We start from the raw sequence: 6,239 nt of genomic DNA on the forward strand, positions 1-6,239 counted from the left end.
CTGCACCCAATAATCTCACATAACTTAGAAGTTGAGGCTTAAAGCGGTTTAAATACTTCTTTCTCCTTTTATCTTTTGAGACATCTTATAAAGACAAAATCATGATAGAACATTAATAATACCTCATATGCGCATGGTGATTGACAATGATTCTATAAGGTGTCCACTATGAGACTCATAATGAGGTCAAAGATGGTTTAAATACTTTTTTCATCCTCTAAGATACCTTGTAAAAAAAAATCATGATTATACACCTAAAATTAATAAAGTTCATTTAAGTCAGAGACTAAAAGAATCTACTTAATAAATTTTAATCCGATGTAAAATATTATTTTTTTTATTTTTATATTTATTTAAGCTAGTATCGGTGAAGATGATGATACTTTATATGTTATGAATATTTACATTTTCACGAAAATGAATAACAACAATAAATTATTTTTAATTCAAGTACTCAAATTTAAATATTTCAAATTTTCTCGCTTAATTTTTTTATTTCAGTTTCTATATAAATCTTTTCGCACTCACTTTTTTTCAATTACATCTCCTTCATATCCGCACTTATTCCCTTCACCTTCATCCACACATATATTTTTTATCCACATTCATTTTCATTTATTTCTTTTATCCACTACAATTTTTTTCTATTTTTTCTTTTCGTATTTTATTTTGATGAACATGAAAACTCGAGAAACTTTTTTAAAATTAATGTCATTACCATTGGTCAAACTATGAACACTGACACTAAATTAAATATATTTTAAAAGGAAAATACATTAGCATCGACTCAAGTAACTTTAAATTATTTTAGTTAAAAAAATAGAGATGAATTAGTTGATATTAGTTAGAATACATCTTTGAAAACCGATGCCAACAAATTAGTGTCTATAGTTTTAGAGTTGCACACGTGTGATGCAAATCCATTTACTAACTATTAACGTTGAGTTTTGACCGATGCTAAAGGTCTATTTTGTGTTTTGGTAAATACAAAATATATGAACTCACGAAAAGTAATTCTTGCATAACATAAGAACAATAAATAAGAAAAGAATTCTGTAACATTTATTCAAATGCAAGAAGTTTTAAATTGCACTTGATTTTTGACCTGTCCGTTCTACAAGTGCAATATAGATCGTTCTATTCGGATCGCACACATTATAACTATTATAAGGAAACATAATAATCAGTAAAGAATCTCATATTTCCTTCAAAATCGTCCTAATTATTTTTATTTTGATCCCATCATTTGACAGCAAATATGTTATAAACAACATTATCTATATAAGGTTTGATGTACATGTCCAATTTCAAAGAAAAGAAAGATAAGAATGTCAAAGAGTGTACCTGAAAAAAAGATATCGTAGCAATACTTGAAATAGAAAGAATAAAGAAAGAAGACAAAATATACAACTTAGAAAAAATTAAGTCAGAATAGTTTTTACTAATATATATATATATATATATATATATATATATATATATATATATATATATATATGATGATGATATTTTTGTGAATTAAAGTTTAACGGGTACGGGTATCCACGGATACAAATACTATGATATTTGTACCTGCCTGTTAACATGCGGAATACCCGTATTTGCGGGTAACATGTATTCATTTTTAATATCCGCTTTCTACTTGTTATAAATTTTATCTGCGTATATCTATGAGTACGAATTTTTTTATGTTATTTTTTATAGACGTATTTAAGATTTATTTTTCTCAGGACTATGTTCCACATAGTATGAATTGATTATAAATTTCGGCAGTCAACAACCGACAATAAGTTACTTTTTTAAGAAAATTAAACGATCCGATATGTAGGTCTTTATTTGGGGGTGATGTTACTGGATCTTGGGATCATGCATGAATAACGTAACAGATAATTAGTCAAAGAAGGTTTTTAGAATGTTTGTACTAATTAAAACAAACTCTTAATCTATGTCTTAAAAGTTGAAAACAACTTGGTTACCAACTTGCTTTAATACTACATTTTTCAATTCAATACATTCATTACGAATTCGTCACTAAAGATATTATTAAAAAGTATCCAATATTATTATTAAACACCCTCAATTGTACATTAATAAATAATAAATGATATTCTACAACTCTAAGGGCCTTTTCAACATGCAAAAGGTTAATACTTTGTTTGTGTGAAGATAACGACTTTATCCACTCTCTTTATCATTACGTAGGGGTGTCAAAACAGGCCAGCCCGGCCTGTTTTGGCCCGGCCCGTTTTTGGCCCGTTTTAAATGGGCCGGACTGGCCCGACAAGGTAAAATGGATTGTTTTTTTGGGTCCGGCCCGCCATCCTTTTCCTGATATGTTCATTTTGTGGCCCAAAATCAAATTTTAAATCTTTTCATTTCAAATTTAGTTGACTACATGCAAATATGCTTACATTAACATACTGCATATGCATTAATACAACAATAGTCCATCATCACAAAGTCCAAACAAATTGAAATGATTAAAACAAAATGTAAATGACGTCTGCCTCTTTCATAGTCATCATGAAGATCACGGTTGCAGTTCCAAAGTGCAAGCTACATAAAAAAAAAAATAGAAGCATTATTTATCACAATGAATATACAAACTATGTTATTACAGTGAATATACTAAGTATCTGTAATTTATATTAACTATGTTACTCACCTTCAATTTTCATCAATATCCAATTCAGTGCCAGGGTTATTAGATGCAGCCTTAGAAGTACTACTCTCAACTATTCCATTGTCATCATCATCATCATCTTAAAAAAATACATGGAATTATTATTGAAAATATTATTGAAAATATTTAAGTCAGAATTAAAAATTCAAAAGTTACCATATTCACGAAATCCATGCATCCAGCTGCTAGTACAAATAATTGCTTTAACATGTTTTGACAATAGACGACTTCTATACTTATTCAAGATCCTTGAACCAATGCTGAAAGCAGATTCAGATGCAACAGTAGTGATTGGAATGCTCAGCAAGTCCCTAGCCATGATTGACAAATCTGAGAAACGTTGACTATTACTCTTCCACCATTCAAGAACATCCATACTTTTAGTAATATCAGCATCCAATGTTGGCTCATCCAAGTATATGTCAAGTTGGTTCTTCCCCGTATTAACAGAAGCTTGAATCTTGCGTTGTTTTAATTCCTAACATAAAAACAATAATCATAGTTTAATCAATAAGTTTATGCATAGTAATTTATGTACTAGAAAGTAATTTATGTACTAGAAAGTAATATGACTTACATGAAGTGCATTGGACTTAATAGAATCAATTGAGGATGATGTTGTTGACATATGCATATCCATATGCTTACTCTTTAGGGGATTGGAAGTGTCATTCTTGGAGCAATATTCAGAGAACAACTTGTACAATTTTTCTTTAATCTTCTCTAACTTTGCTTCCCAAGTTAGAGGATCTATCTTCTCAAAGCAATAGCCCAATGTTTCTTTGATAGCTCAAAGCCAGTGTGAGGTGGTGGGAAGTGGCAAAAGTTCAAAATTTTAGAGCACAATTTCCAATTTGTGTTAACATAATGTGCTGTCAGAACAATATATCCCTCACCAGTTATAGAAGTCCACAAATCGGATGTCAAACAAATCCTATTTCTGATTTTCCTGAACTCCTCCTTTAGAATTTTTTTTTCTTTCATATGTATTTTCATGACATCATTCTTTATTGTATTTCTAGAAACTAAACATGCATCAGGATTGATATAGCTTATCCAAATTCTAAGAGCTTCATACTCAACAAAGTTGAAAGGTAAACCGTGTTGGATAATTAAATTGGCACACAACTGACGGCAAACCATTGGATCTATTCTTCTAGCTTTTAACTTTCCTTGCCCATCCACTATCATTTGCCTAACATCTTCAAATTTAAGTTTAGTACATTTCTCTATGTGACGCTTCAGATGAGATGTGCCACTTTGACTACCAATAACATATTTTTTGTTGCACCCATTACACTTTGCCCTCTCTTTTCCATCATCACCAGCCCCAATCCTTGTAAAATATTTCCATACATCAGAAGTTCTTGACTTTTCAGTTTTCTTACTACTAGAGGATTCTCTAAGTTTTACACTATCATCCATATCCTCTTCAACCGCATCAACATTCTTAGACTCATACTCATTACACACAGTTTCAGTTTCATGATCTTTACTTGGAGGAGGACTACTATTAGACTCATGCTCATCCATGATATTAAATCTGGTTCACTAAATCCTAACAACAAGATGATAAAACAAAAATGAGTATACTGACTCTTCTACAAAGTTACATCAAACTTACAGCAAAATGAGTATACTTACATCAAAATTAGAAATTCCCCCACCGTATAGCATCCAAATGGGGACTGTCTTCTTTTCAACCTTTCGCAAACGTGAAAATTAAGTGGCCAAATCGTTAAGAACCTGTAACATCAGGTCAAACACAGTTTAGTACAACTTATTTAAACAAAGGATTGGGGGAATTTCAGATATCATAACAAAATCCAAATATCAGAACAAAGTTGAAAATTGAAGGATTGGGGGAAAATTGAAGGATGAACAACGAAATTGAAATTGGGGGAAATCATACCAAATTGAAATTGGGGGAAAATTGAAGAGGTTACAAAATCTAGGGTTACGAAATCATGAATTTAGCTTACAAATCGGGAGAAAGAGAACCACAACGGAAATTACAAACAAACCTGTGTTGGCGGTGGTCGTGGCGGTCGGAATCGTCCGCCAATCGCAGTGTTTGACGGTGGCTCTGCGTTCTCCGTGCACGGAGCTGTTTTCTCGCTTCTGGCAGCCACGTGGTGGCCAGCGTCGACGTGGTGATCAAATAGGTCACGTAACTGTTGCTTCCCGGAACAATCGAATTCGAGGTTTCTTGCTCCTTGACGGGGTTCGAAACGGTTATATTCAAATACTCAGAGCTCGAAGACGGAGATCGAGAGACGGAGAGGGAAAGTCACGGCGACGGAGCGTCGACGCCGTTTGTTTCGCCATCAAAGGACGTGAAAACGACTTCAGCATAGGAAGGAGGGTCGAGGTAAGAGGAAGCGTCAAGGGAGTTAGGGTTTGGAAAGTACTGCGGCGGGGAGAGAAGGGGATCGGAGTCTGCCGGGGTGGAGACAATCGGCGGCGAGAGCGGGTGGTGGTGGAGAAGCGACACTGTGTGTGTGTGGCGCAGAGGTGAGAAGAAGAGTCGCGTTGTGGTTTGGTGGTGGGGTGGGGGGTGCGCGCAGTAGGAAAGGGTGGCAAAGGAATAGGAATAACAAAAATGGGTTTGATTTGATGTTTGCACGGGGAATAACAAAAAGGGTGGCAAAGGAATAGGAAAAAATTAAGAAAAGAAGAAAAACGAATTGTGGGTATGTGTGTGCGCAGTGTCCTCCACCTGTTTTTGTCTTACGGGCCGCGGGCTGGCCCGTTTTGACCCGTGGGCTGGCCCGACGGGCCAGCGGGCTTGACGGGTCGGGCTGTCATGGGCTGGCGGGCTGAAATTCGTGGCCTGACCCATACTTTTTCAGCCGGGTTGGCGGGCCGGTCCATCGGGCCGGGCCCATTTTGCCATCTCTATCATTACGAAGACCAAAATTATTTTTCGAGAACGATACATAGTTAATTAAAAATATCTCTATTTTGTATAATATGCATTATAAGATTAAGAACTGAATTATAACATTCAAATCTGAATCTTATAAAATATTATTTTAAATTTTTTTATTAAATTATGTTGATATGATATAAAAAAAATAAAAATATAGATTAGAAGCGTGCGCACACATGTTCCATAACGTATTTTTTCTTATTAGAAGATTTTGTTTGATGCATTTGCACACATCCATCCTCTCCTCAAATTGGTGGTACTCTTAAGTTTTACATGAAAGAAGAAAAATCAGGAAAAATATTTTTATATTCTAAATTTGGGTTTGAGAAGGTATTTTCGAATATGAAAATGTTTTTCCTAATTTTTTCTTCTTATATGTCCAATTCATGAGCTCTACTCCTCTTCTTTACTAATTTGGGGTGAATGTGCTCACATGTATAGAACAAAATCTAACAATAAAGAAAAAAATATGTTTCGAAACGATGAATCCAGAATAGGTCAAGGGGAGGTGTGGTACAAAAGAAAATGTTGTATGTAAAGGAACAGGGAATGAGCTAAGGGTAGAGGTAGAAATGACAACGGGTCAAGTCGGACACGAATAATACTGATCTGCAATCTGATCTG

Source organism: Vigna unguiculata, chromosome 6 (assembly GCF_037176805.1).
Source record: "Vigna unguiculata cultivar grain cowpea cultivar isolate G323 ecotype 2 chromosome 6, ASM3717680v1, whole genome shotgun sequence".
NCBI classification, from domain to species: domain Eukaryota; kingdom Viridiplantae; phylum Streptophyta; class Magnoliopsida; order Fabales; family Fabaceae; genus Vigna; species Vigna unguiculata.